Raw genomic sequence first — 12448 nt, 5'->3', positions numbered from 1 at the left:
TAGGGCTTCCTTTCTCACCTGCACATATTTTCATGTTTTTTTATGTTTATTTAAACTTTTGTACCGTTTTTTTTTATGTTGTGCAAATAAACAAATCAAATCAAACAAAAACAGCATATAGAGTTCCCCAAGGTTCAATTCTGGGGCCTCTGCTGTTTAACATCGACATGCCCCCACTCGCTCAAAATATGAAAAATTACAAAATGTGTTACCATAACTATGCAGAAGACACCTAAATCTATATAACCATGTCACCAGGAGACTATAATCCAATTCAGAAATTGATCAAATGCATTGATCAAATTAAAGAGTGGATACATTTTATTCAGTTAAATGAAGGTAAAACAGAAATAATAGTGTTTGGACCCAAAGCAGAAAAGATAAAAACCAAGAATCAAGCTACAGTAGATGTCTGGGAGGAGTTTTGGGGTTAGACCTGAACTTTAAACGGAACCCTGGCTATTAAGACATGTAGGTCTTAAAAGATAAATGATGGTATCAATTATAACAATGTGATATAAAAAACCTTTTTGATGTCTTCGTTTTTATATAATTTGAAAATATAATTTAACTCGTAGGTCGCCATTGTTGTTTACACCGCAATGCACTCTGGGTAGTGACGTCAGTCGGTTGCACCTGCTAGCCCCCGTACACTGTTGTGATTGTTCAACGAGATAATCCAGAGGATAAACATGTCATCTGTTCAATCATTTCAATTTGAACCCGAGCGCAAGGTCAAGGAGGAGGACAACACTGAAAACATATCTCAAAACGAGCCAAATGAAGACCAAGAAAGACGGGATGAGGCGAGAGTGGGACAAAATCGATGGTGTCTGTGCAGCAACTGCGTCTCGATGCCAACAGAGAAGGAGAGCATTTGTTGTCAAGAGCTCATGTTTTTGTCAGCAGCTGTTCACTTTAAGCTATTGTGTGATAAAACGTATTCCAATATCAATAATTTGGGAGATTATTAGCATCCACCGCTGTCCTTTGCTTTATAAATCATTAGGACAGTGGCGCCGCCAGGATTCAATTTCGTAGTAGGCACAGAAACAGTCCGTCCACTGCTCTATACGGCTAATTTCAGGGTCCCACTCGGCCTGAATATTCCACTATCCATTAGGTAGAGGATAGATTGGTTGGCTATTCAGAGTTCAATAAGTATTTCAAAGATCTTTTTTCCTCAAACAAAACTTTGCAGTGACAAATTGGATAACGTGCGGACGGCGCACTACAGATATGGTGACATTATTATGCGCACCTCCACACAGATGCAAACATAAACATTATGGTGTCGGCGCACCAGAAACACAGATGAAAACACAGCTAAACATTAAGGTGATGGTGCACCAGAAACACAGATGAAAACACAGCTAAACATTAAGGTGACGGCGCACCTACAAAACAGTAAAAAAAAAAAAAAAGTACAGCACAATGAAGCATGAACTATAAAAACACCATAAAAGCACCATAAAACTCAGATAGGCTAACTGACCACACGTTTCAACTAGCAGATACAATACAAACCCCAGCCAGATGTGGCTCCACCAAAATGATCAGAATAGTCATTAAATTAAACAATGATGTTCTTGCCTATTTGAAGCGAAGTCTGCGCCTCCCTGTTTCGTCAAACTCCCGGGCAAGTCCACTTAGCCTCTTGTCTATCATGGTAACATCAAACGGTGGACCCAGCACGTAACAAAAATAAATACATTAATCCTTCAAAAAGGGTACGCACAGTGCGTACAGGATTCCGGCTGGCAGCGCCACTGCATTAGGACATACAGTTTAATGCACTGATCTCCCGTGCATCACAGCACACGAGAACTTTGAGCCAGTTTGACTCAACCGAGACGTCTTATGGGCTGCCCTCGTCAGCCTCCACGACCGGGAGAGTGCTGCTCATCTATGTTTTAGATACCTGTCGCAGTTAAACAAACGCAGCTTATCTTCCCAGAGCAACCAAACTACGTCATCGCCCCCAGAGTGCATTGTGCAGGTAAAACATGGTGCCTCCCGCAGGTCAAAATATGTAATAAACATTGTAGATTTTTAAAGCAATTACATTATTTTATGTGTTTCTAACAACATATTTTACTATAAGAGAACAATTGTGGCTTATTAGGGCCTACAAGTCTTAATAACCGGGGTTCCTTTTAACAGCAACATTAAGACGGTAGTGAAGTCAGCCTGTTATAACCTAAAGAATATGTCCAGGATTAAAGGTTTGATGTCTCAACAGGACTTACAAAAACTCTTGTCCAGCTTTTATCTTCAGTAGACTGGACGACTGCAATGCTGTTCTCAAGGGTCTCCCTAGAACCTCCATCACCCAGCTGTAGTCAGTCCAGAACACTGCTGACCAAGTCCTCACTAGGACCAGGAAACCCAAGCCCTCACTAAGACCAAGAGACCTGAGCCCTCACTAAGACCAAGAGACCAGAGTCCTCACTAAGACCAAGAGACCAGAGTCCTCACTAAGACCAAGTGACACAAGTCCTCACTAAGACCAAGAGACCAGAGTCCTCACTAAGACCAAGAGACCAGAGTACTCACTAAGACCAAGAAAGAGGACTACATAACTCTAGTTGTTAGATCTCTACACTGGTTTCCTGTCTGTCTCAGAATAGATGTTAAATCCAGCTGCTGGTTTATAAATCTCTGAATGGTCTCGGACCAAAATACATCTCTGATCCGCTGGTCCATGATGGACCAACCAGAACCCTCAGATATTAAGGGTCACGCCTACTTTCTGTGCCCAGAATTAGAACCAAACACATCAAGGTAGCTTTCAACTTTTATGCTCTCCCCCTATTGAACAAACTCCCAGAATGCATCAGGGTTGCTGTAACTCCCTATAGCCTTAAGTCAAGTTGAAAGCAATATCCCATAATGCTCTGGGACCTTTTATTACTTGCATCTCATTTGTTTTATTCTTTTTAACTTATGTCTCTCTGTCTTTAATTTCTGCTTTTAAACTCTTTAACTTTTACGTTTTAATGATGTTTTTATGTAAAGCAATGTGAGTTGTCTTGTTCATGAAATGTTAAACAAATAAACTTTCCTAAATAACATCTCTTTCTCTCTTTTATCTCCTCTGCAGGTTGAGTGGTTGTGACCTCTCAGATGACATCTGTGTAGATCTGTCCTCAGTTCTCAGTTCTCAGTCCTTCAGTCTGACAGAACTGGACCTGAGTAACAACCATTTGCAGGATTCAGGACTGAAGAAGCTGTGTCCTGGACTGGAAAGTCCACACTGTCACCTGGAGTCTCTCAGGTCAGAATCCACCAAGTGTTTAACTGTTGACCGTTAGAACTGTGGTTGATATTCAAGGATCGTTGATGAAAGTTTTAATAACTGTAACTGGGTCCAGACAAACTTCTGTTTGTAGTTTTAGGTTCCTAAATCATCAACATAAATTAATAACTTAGGAAAAGACACAGAGACTTGTGGAATGATTTTCAAGGCGCTTCTGCAGAAACTTGGAGAGAAGTCTTGAGGAGCTTTAGGGCAACACGGCCCTCATCTTAGAGCTCGTCAGGCCTTCTCCTGACTTGCTGCTTCTGCAGGACGCTTTTTATTCAGCAAGGGTGACAGGAAAAACCATATTTGGTAAACAATGTATAGATAACAGACGTTGGGGGTAAAAGACACCCAATAGTAAATAGTTGAATGGACAATGGACAGAAACAGGAAACAGATGGAGAACAAACATGGTATCAGATGATGTGGTTGAAAAGTCACACCTATGACTTTTCAGTTAATAAACAACTTATCTGTGGTGTGCAGAGCAACAGACATCCTTTTAAGAAACCTTAATTGGTCAAGGGGTCAAATGCCTCCCGGAACTAAAACAGAAACTCTGAACAGATGTGTCCGAAGACACAATGGGGTATTTGTGGGACAGCCCAAAACCCTGACGGACCACAGGAAGGGCTGCCCTCATCTTTTAACATGTGATGGGGGTCTTGAAACAGATGCACCTAAAAAACAATGGTTCATTGACCAACGAGGAAGTCAGCAGTTTTAACCTCCTGCATGTGTCAAAGCATGTCTAAAACACAGTCAGCTCTCTGACTTGACTTGATTCTGATTCTCATAAGAACAAACTTAATTCAGACTTTGATTAATCTGACATTTCCCTCCTCTTGTTCTTATGAAACTTCACAGTAAACAAAATAAAACACTCCAGTGTCATCGTAAACATACAGGTAATGAAAACACAGATAAGTACAAAGACAGTGATAGTCAGAATCGTATGTCAGCATGACTCAGTAATGAAAAAGTCTCTTCCATTCCTCGGACTCCTCTCCTAGGTTGTTGTCGCAAGTCAGTTTGGCTAGTCTTCTTCTTCAGGCCGTGCTGGTGAGATAGGCATCAGGTGAGTTCTTCAGCGGGAAAGGGTTTTGATACCGCCCGACTTCTCTGCACTACTCAAGCCTGGAACGTTTCTCCGCTAGCTTTCACTGCAACTGGTGAACGCAGTAGATCATTCAGCAGCCTTTCCCTGCTGCCGGTGTTGTCGGTGTCCTGATCTTGGACAGCAAAAGGGCCCGTCCTGACGGGTGATGACCTTTCACCACTCGACTCAGGATCTGGTCACCCATTTCAGCAGTTCCTGCTTAGGAGAGGGAGAGGAAGAAAACAGCAGCCTAACAAGAAGACGATTCTCATGTACAGTTCGACTAATGGTCGGCATTCAGGCCATAGTTTTCCTGAGCCTTAACTTAACAGGCCATTAGTTCACTCCAAGAATTAAATCCATATGAACAATTTCAAATGGATAGGTCCTTTCGGGACACTGACCTCTTTTAGGCCTCATATTGCCTTGCATGTTGTATCTGCAATATGTCGGAAAGCTCCTACAAAAATAAAGGGTATTTAGTATTCTCATAAGAACAAACTTAATTCAGACTTTGATTAATCTGACAGTAGTTTAGTCAGTTTCAGGTTATTTCAGTAATTGTGGGTGTTTTTTTCTTTCTTTAATTGAAGAGTATCCAAAGGTTTTTCCACATGTGAACATCTCTAAGCCCCCCTCTCTAATATGATCTCTTCTTTACCACCAAACGTTCTTAAATAAGACGTTTACGTCAGACTTTAAAATGTTTCCTATTTAAAATTGAATTAGTTTCCATAAAATGATCAAACTGCACCACCAATAACTGTCAAATGGTGACAGTTAATGAAAGAAGTGTCTGATCTTCTAACCTTGACTCAGTCTGTGTCTGGATGTCCACAAGGTGCTGGATTGATCAATATTCTGTCATTGATCCATTTCTGATCATCTGACCTTGAATAAAAACAGCAAACTGTTTCTGGACACTTCAGAACATTTCAGATCAAACGACGTCCCTGGAAACACGACAGAAAAACACGTCAGAAAGTCACTTTTTTATTTAGCTAAAATGAAACTCATTAAAGTGATCTTTAAACACAGCTGACTTATCTGGTTGTAAAACTCACTAAAATGTTGAGGACAGACACGTCAGTCATGGAGTGTGATGTCACATTTTCAGGTCACATGATGCTCTTCACACGCTCTCTCCACATCTGGATGCTGTCGGCCTCAGCAGCAGTGGGACTCTTTGTATGCCGATGTTCATCCACAAGTTTAGTTCAGGCTGAAACATCTCAGCAACATTTGTTGGATTCAGGGTTAATTACAGTGTTTCTGCTGATCCTCTGACTTTTCCTTCAGCGCCGTCATCAGGTGAACATGAGGACATAGTCAGCTTTAGTCTCAGAGCAGTTCTCTCAGAGTCTCTGCATGTGTGTTGTGTTGTGTGTCTGCAGGCTGTCAGGCTGTCTGATCTCAGAGGAAGGCTGTGCTTCTCTGGTCTCAGCTCTGAGCTCCAACCCCTCCCATCTGAGAGAGCTGGACCTGAGCTACAACCATCCAGGAGAGTCAGCAGGGAAGCTTTTGACTGCTGGAGTGGAGGATCCCCACTGGAGACTGGACACTCTCAGGTATGAAGACAGAATGACATCAGTGTGCTGGACTCTTCATGGTGTTGTGGACATAATCTTTGTGGCTCTCTGGCTTTGAACAGAGATCTTTGAGCAGATAGAGCTGCTGCAGCTCATCTGGTGCTGCAGCAGAGCTGATAGATGCAGTTCACAACTTTGAGCCGTTCTTGACCCAGTAAACATCCCAGAACCACAGCAGTGTGGTTTTCAGGCCCAAGTGTTGGACTGTTCCTTCATCAGTGTGTGAGAGCCATGTAATGTCCATGTTTGCTGAAAGAGACTGTGCTGGTCTGACCCCCCTCCTCCTTTCAGGGTGGAGCCTGCTGGACAACGATGGTTGACACCAGGTCTGAGGAAGTGTAAGTGTGTTTTTATTTCATTCACACATTCAGCCATCTTCACACTGACACATCACTCATTCATGAGTCCATCAATGATCAATGACAGATCGATAATAACTGCAACTGGGTTGTTTGTTCTCTCCATCAGATTCCTGTCAACTCACCATCGACACAAACACAGTCAACAAACACATCAAACTGTCTGACAACAACAGGAAGATGACAAATGTGTGGGAGGATCAGTCATATCCTGATCATCCAGACAGGTTTGATTACTGGGATCAGCTGCTATGTGGAGAAGTTCTGACGGGTCGCTGTTACTGGGAAGTCCAGAGGAGAGGAAGAGTTTCTGTATCAGTGAGTTACAGAAGAATCAGAAGGAAAGGAAACTATGATGACTGTGTGTTTGGAAGGAACGACCATTCCTGGAGTTTGTTCTGTTGTGGTGATGGTCGGTACTCTGCCTGTCATAATAACAGAGAAACATCTTCCTCCTCCTCTTCCTTAGTCTCTGACAGAGTAGCAGTGTATGTGGACATTCCTGCTGGAACTCTGTCCTTCTACAGCGTCTACTCTGACAGACTGATCCACCTCCACACCTTCACCACCACATTCACTGAACCTCTTTATCCTGGGTTCGGGTTCTGGTTCAGGTCTGGTTCTGGTTGTTCAGTGTCTCTGTGTTGAGTTCAGTTCAGGTGGTGAAACTGTTCTGAATGATTCCTTGGAAACTTCTTCCTCTTCCAGTCTTTTAAAGGTGGAAGCTGCCATTTTTACAGGATCCACATGTTGTTCTTCTGTCCGTTTGCAGTTGGAGCTTCACAGTGAACACCAGCATGTTGTTTCTCTGAAGCTCAGTTCAGCTGAGATAATTCAGTTCATGTCAGCTGCAGTTGGTTTGCTGCACATGTGACCAACTGTGATGTCAGAGAGGAATCACTGAGCTGCAATCAGCCGCAATTCACACCACTTCCTGTTCCAGCCATGACATCACTACTGGACTGTCAGGTCTCTGTCATGGTAAAGTGTTTGTTTATATGTGAGCTCTCACCAAGATGAATAAGATGATCCATCCATCATCTAGAACTGCTTCTTCATGTTCAGGGTCCCGGGGGTCGGCCTTGTTGATTTTTAAATGTACTATGATGATTTTTTATGTACATTTGTCATTAGAAGGAGAAATCAACAACAATAATGTGCTTCTATGGTTCCTAGACTGTAGAAGAAGAACTGCACAACCCCTCCAGGATGTCATCTGTAATGTTGTTTTCAGCATTCATTTTCTCACTTAATGATTCAGTGAGAAAACTGTTTGGAAATAAGATGTTTTTATTGCAACCACAGATTCTATGGTACATCATCCACTGGATCAGATTTCTACCAGATCTGTATTTCTGTAGATACCAAATATAAACAGCTATTTTCCTCCATCAAAAGCTCCAGTGCAGACTGTAGTTCAGGGAGGTAGTTTTGTGGATTACTGAACAATATTAAAGTGTTTATGATGTTATCACATGAGTATTGGTTTGTCTTTAAGCCGCTTAGATAAATGTCATTCTGGTTGCTGCCATCTTGTCCGTACAAATCAACCATCAACATCGATGCCAACTACTGTCCATATATGCAAAAGGGGAACAAGTCCTGGTGTCAGCTTCCGTAGAATTTGACTGCGCCATATTTATGACCAAATATAGGTTGGAAACAGTCCGTGAAGACTCCCCCTATCAACGGTAGATTGTGTCTTATGACACCGTTGCAGCGACTATACAAAGATTCCTGTAAAAACACTTCCTTTTATACACTTTTATACTCTTACAAAGTTCAAATGTCTTCAGTTGGTCTGTAAATGAAATGATCCACACTATCATTTTAGTGGAGCTGCATGTTGGAGTCTCATCAGAGGATGGAAATAGTTATTCTCTTGGTTTTATCACTCAAGGTCAAAATTCATTGTAATTTTGCTGCAAACACATTCTGTTCCAACTCAAAACTGCTTCGATTGTCGTCATTTTGGTCCCTAACTGACGTTTACTCTTTTCACCATCTAATAAAATATCTGAAATAGTTTTCATTTCAAAATGTCCCTCAAAGATGAAAAACCTGCAGTTCCTCTGTTGACCACTAGGGTCCAGATTCAGACCTGCAGTTAACATATCATAATCGTACAATTTTAAAGCTTATATAACAAAATAATAGATGTCTTTGTGCAGTTATCTTTTATTAGAGATTTCTGAAACCACTTTTGTGTCTTCACCTCTTTTTGAGCGCTGCTGACCACAACTGCAGGATGCCAGTCAGGTGCGTTTCCGTTGACTTGAGATTTGGGAGAAAACCCAAATATCAAAACAGGAATCCTGTAATGGAAACAGCACTAATTCAAAAAAACTCCAGAATATCAAATAAACATTTTCACCCTTCCATGAGGTGGTTTTTCAGGCTAATAATCCAGTTTAGTGGAAAAGTGGAAAAGCAGCGATCAATAGAAACACTGATCCTATGGAAGCAAATCTGTTCCATCAGATTTTGAACTTTACAAGTCTTTGAATTTCACCCAGCAAGAATTTAAGCAGGGAATTAATAAATATGATTTTTTCTGTATCTGAATTAAACTCCTCACTTTTTCAACAGTTTATTTTCACTACAATTTTTTGTCGAAGATGAATAATTCAAAGGAAAATAATTCAGATTGTCCAAGTTAAACGAGCCGAATTCAGAGGTTAAAATTCACTGTCAGAAAACTGCTTTTAACATCAGGGCCACTAGGATAACTAGTCAATCCAGGGTGACGGAAACGGCATCCAGCCAAATCAAATCATGCTCCGTCAGTCACATGACACTGCCAAGGATGGCGGCAAATCTGAAAGATTCTCCTTCGGTGAGTGTTTAACGTTTTATATCTCCCGATTATCTTCTTCATTGATGCCGTTTAATAGATCAAACAAACTGATCAAACCAGCCATTAAAACGTTGTTAGTTAGTTTTTCAAGCAAGACTCATGTTCAGACTTCTTTATTGTCATTCAACCCATTTACAGGATAAACAAAAGGCAGATTCAGGTCTTGGTATGTCTTATAAGCGGACTAAGTAATAATAATAAAAGAAGTAAAATAACATAATAAAATAGTAAAGTAACCATAATACACACTGCCCTTTACAGCAGACTGTTATCCAGTTATATATTCTGCAACCTTGTTCAAAATGAGGCAGCAGTAATAATAACATTGCAAATAAAATAAAACAAATCAGAAACCCTTTTGTAGCTTTTGTTTATTTTTCTACAGTTCGACAGTTCGACAGTTTCGACAGTTTAATGACTGGTGTGATGATGAGAACACACCATCCCTTTTGGTGACACTAAAAAAAATACCCTTTTTGTAATTCATCTTAACTACAGACTTATTCATCGATTACAGACTGCAATTACATGAATTAATGAGCAAGGACAGATGAAAATTGTTTTTGCACTAGTTCCTCCAGAAAGAAAGTCGTTAGCGTTGTGCTCTTGCTTTTGTTTTTATTTTGAAAGAAGTAAAAGGAAGTCATTTTGTAATGTAATTCTTCTAATTTTACACTTTGTGCAGTTACTACATATAACCACCAGATGGCAGAATGGTCACTCACTGCCATAGACATATAAACATTTTTTTGTTTTGTTTTTTTTAAATTATTATTATTAACAGATATATACAGAAAGGGTACGAAACTTCAGGATAAAATGCAGTTACAAATTAAGGACAGTAAAATATATCAAAATACAATAGAAGGCTTGAGGTTTAAGGAGGAAAAATAGACGGGTGGCCCGTCCAACTTTACGCTGAGGGAAGTTACCTCCACTAGAGGGCAGAATGAACCCATTTTGTAAACAGAAGAACGCTGTTGATCATGATGCTCCGGACAGATATTCAGGTGATCCAGACAGATGTTTGAGAACAAAATGATAATTAAAATAACTATTAATAAATGTTATTGCACATTTACATGAGTACATTGTACACTGAAATGTTTTGTTAAGATAATTTCTGTGTTTATTTTTCATCATTTACGAAAAAACATTTTCTTAAATGTTTATTATTTTGATAGAAACAAATTTAATGTTTTTTTGTTTTTTTTACCTTGTCTGCACACATATTAATGGTTAATACCATGCTGGTAAAAACCTAAGGCATATATATGTGCATTGTTGCTATATCTAATATATATACATATATATACGCATACATACAGAGGTGGAAAAAGTACAAAAATATTGTACTTAAGTAAAAGTACAAATTTTCTGCTTGAAAATTACTTAAGTAGAAGTAAAAAGTACCCATTAAGAAAATTAACTAAGTAAAAGTATAAAAGTACCTCAAATTAAATATAATAAAGTACCAAAAGTACATGGTGTAAAATGTACTTAAGTACAAAAGTAAAAAGTAAAAAGTACAAAGTACAAAGTACAAAGTACAAAATTCAAAGTACAAAATTATTTTCAAAAGGATTGCAAAGAAATGAAGAATCCAAGAATTTGCTTACAACTCTAAATAATGGTGATATTATTCTGACCCCTTTAGCGACCCACGCAGAGCCTACGGCGTAGGGTACGCGGCGGCACGCACCGTGCGGTGCGCTTCGCCGCGTACCCTACGCCATACCTTACGGCGTAGGCTCTGCGTCGATTTAACGCGGACCGATAATTCAGGCTTCAGTCTTCATCGGTCCTCGACGCGACGGCGGTTCCTCCGGCCTTTCCGGCCCGCCTCTGCAGCGCAACTCCCCCGGGAGATGCGTCTCCTTCTCTGGGACGTTTGGAAGCCCTTTTAGACCGAATTGAACTTCCAGATGAGGTCATTTTCAATTTCTTTTCAAAAATTATGTTTTTCCCCTTCTTGACTATATTACGATTTCAACCTTTCACTTTAATTTGACTGTTGTGTTTTATTGCAGTTTATACATTTCTTTTATGTATTACTTCCCCAGGTAATGTTACACAATCAGCAGGTTAACCCATACCTTTGATCACTTTTTATTTTAATATTCTCACTCACATACAAACATAGATACATCAAATACAGATATAACATGATTTAATGACTTAAAGCATTTCTCTAAAGGTGTGTTGCTGAGTTCATGGGTTCATGTGAAACATAGTTTTAATATAAAGGGTCTCGTTAGCAGACATGGAGGCAGGACAGAAGACGTTCCAAGAGGAGGCCGTGGTTGAGACTCTGCTGATGGCCTTGTGTCCTCACTGGTGATAAATGTACAGACGCTCAACACACATGTACATTCTTGTGAGAACATGCCAGTAAAGCCAAGGTTAGGCTGGATTTTCACTGCTTACATCTTGCTGGCATCCGTCCCAAAATTAGCCCAGAATTTTCCTGATTTTTGTTTCACACCCACCATACCTTGAGCTAAAATCGGGCTCAAAAGTTTATGCCACAGCGGCTGAGTTAGATTCCATCTCTGTGATTAAACCTGTGTGTTTTCCTCTCGCCTTCTTTTCTCCCTCGTCCTGTTAAACAAGTTTTCACTCCACCCCTAACCCTCACTCCTGATCTTTGTCTTTTGACTCAAACAGGTGAAGGTAGGAACTTGTTCTCACTTCTGATTTATCTGCAAACTTTGATTATTCTTGTGTCCCTGAAGACAAATCTACATGATTGTGACAAAATTTTTATTGGTTTTATTATTGATCAAAAACACCATGATGATAAACCGATGATTAGTTTTCTTCATCGATCAAACTTTGGTGTTTTTATTTCCTGGAATGAAGCTGTCGTCTCCAGCATTAAAGTCAGACTTCTGTTTCCTGTGGAGCCTTTCAAAATAAAGCGTGGTTCCTGGAGGAAGTTGTTTGCTGCTTGTGTAACTGTTGTGCAGAGGTGGACAGAGTACTCAACCCCAGTACTTGAGTAAGAGTACAAATACTACTGGTCAAAATTTACTCCGTTACAAGTAAAAGTAGCTCAGTCAAAATATTACTCGAGTAAGAGTAGAAAAGTACTTGCTTTTAAAGGTACTTATGTATCCAAAAGTAAATGCTTTTAAATTTACTTTAAGTAAAAGTAAGAGTAAGAGTAAATTTCTTATTTTCCACATCAGTAAATTACTATATGTTTTAATCTTAATTTAATTTTAATTTAATTTAATT

General features: G+C 39.9%; 1 pseudogene; it reads left to right on the top strand.

The window, feature by feature from the left end:
• The window catches only part of LOC133419549 (NLR family CARD domain-containing protein 3-like), a 32518-nt pseudogene extending 25519 nt beyond the window's left edge, over positions 1-6999 (top strand).
• Positions 7000-12448: the final 5449 nt, after the last annotated feature.

This window comes from Cololabis saira, chromosome 19 (assembly GCF_033807715.1).
Source record: "Cololabis saira isolate AMF1-May2022 chromosome 19, fColSai1.1, whole genome shotgun sequence".
Lineage (NCBI taxonomy): Eukaryota > Metazoa > Chordata > Actinopteri > Beloniformes > Belonidae > Cololabis > Cololabis saira.
Note: the sequence above shows the minus strand (reverse complement) of the source record. Positions and strands in the feature narration are given on the sequence as shown.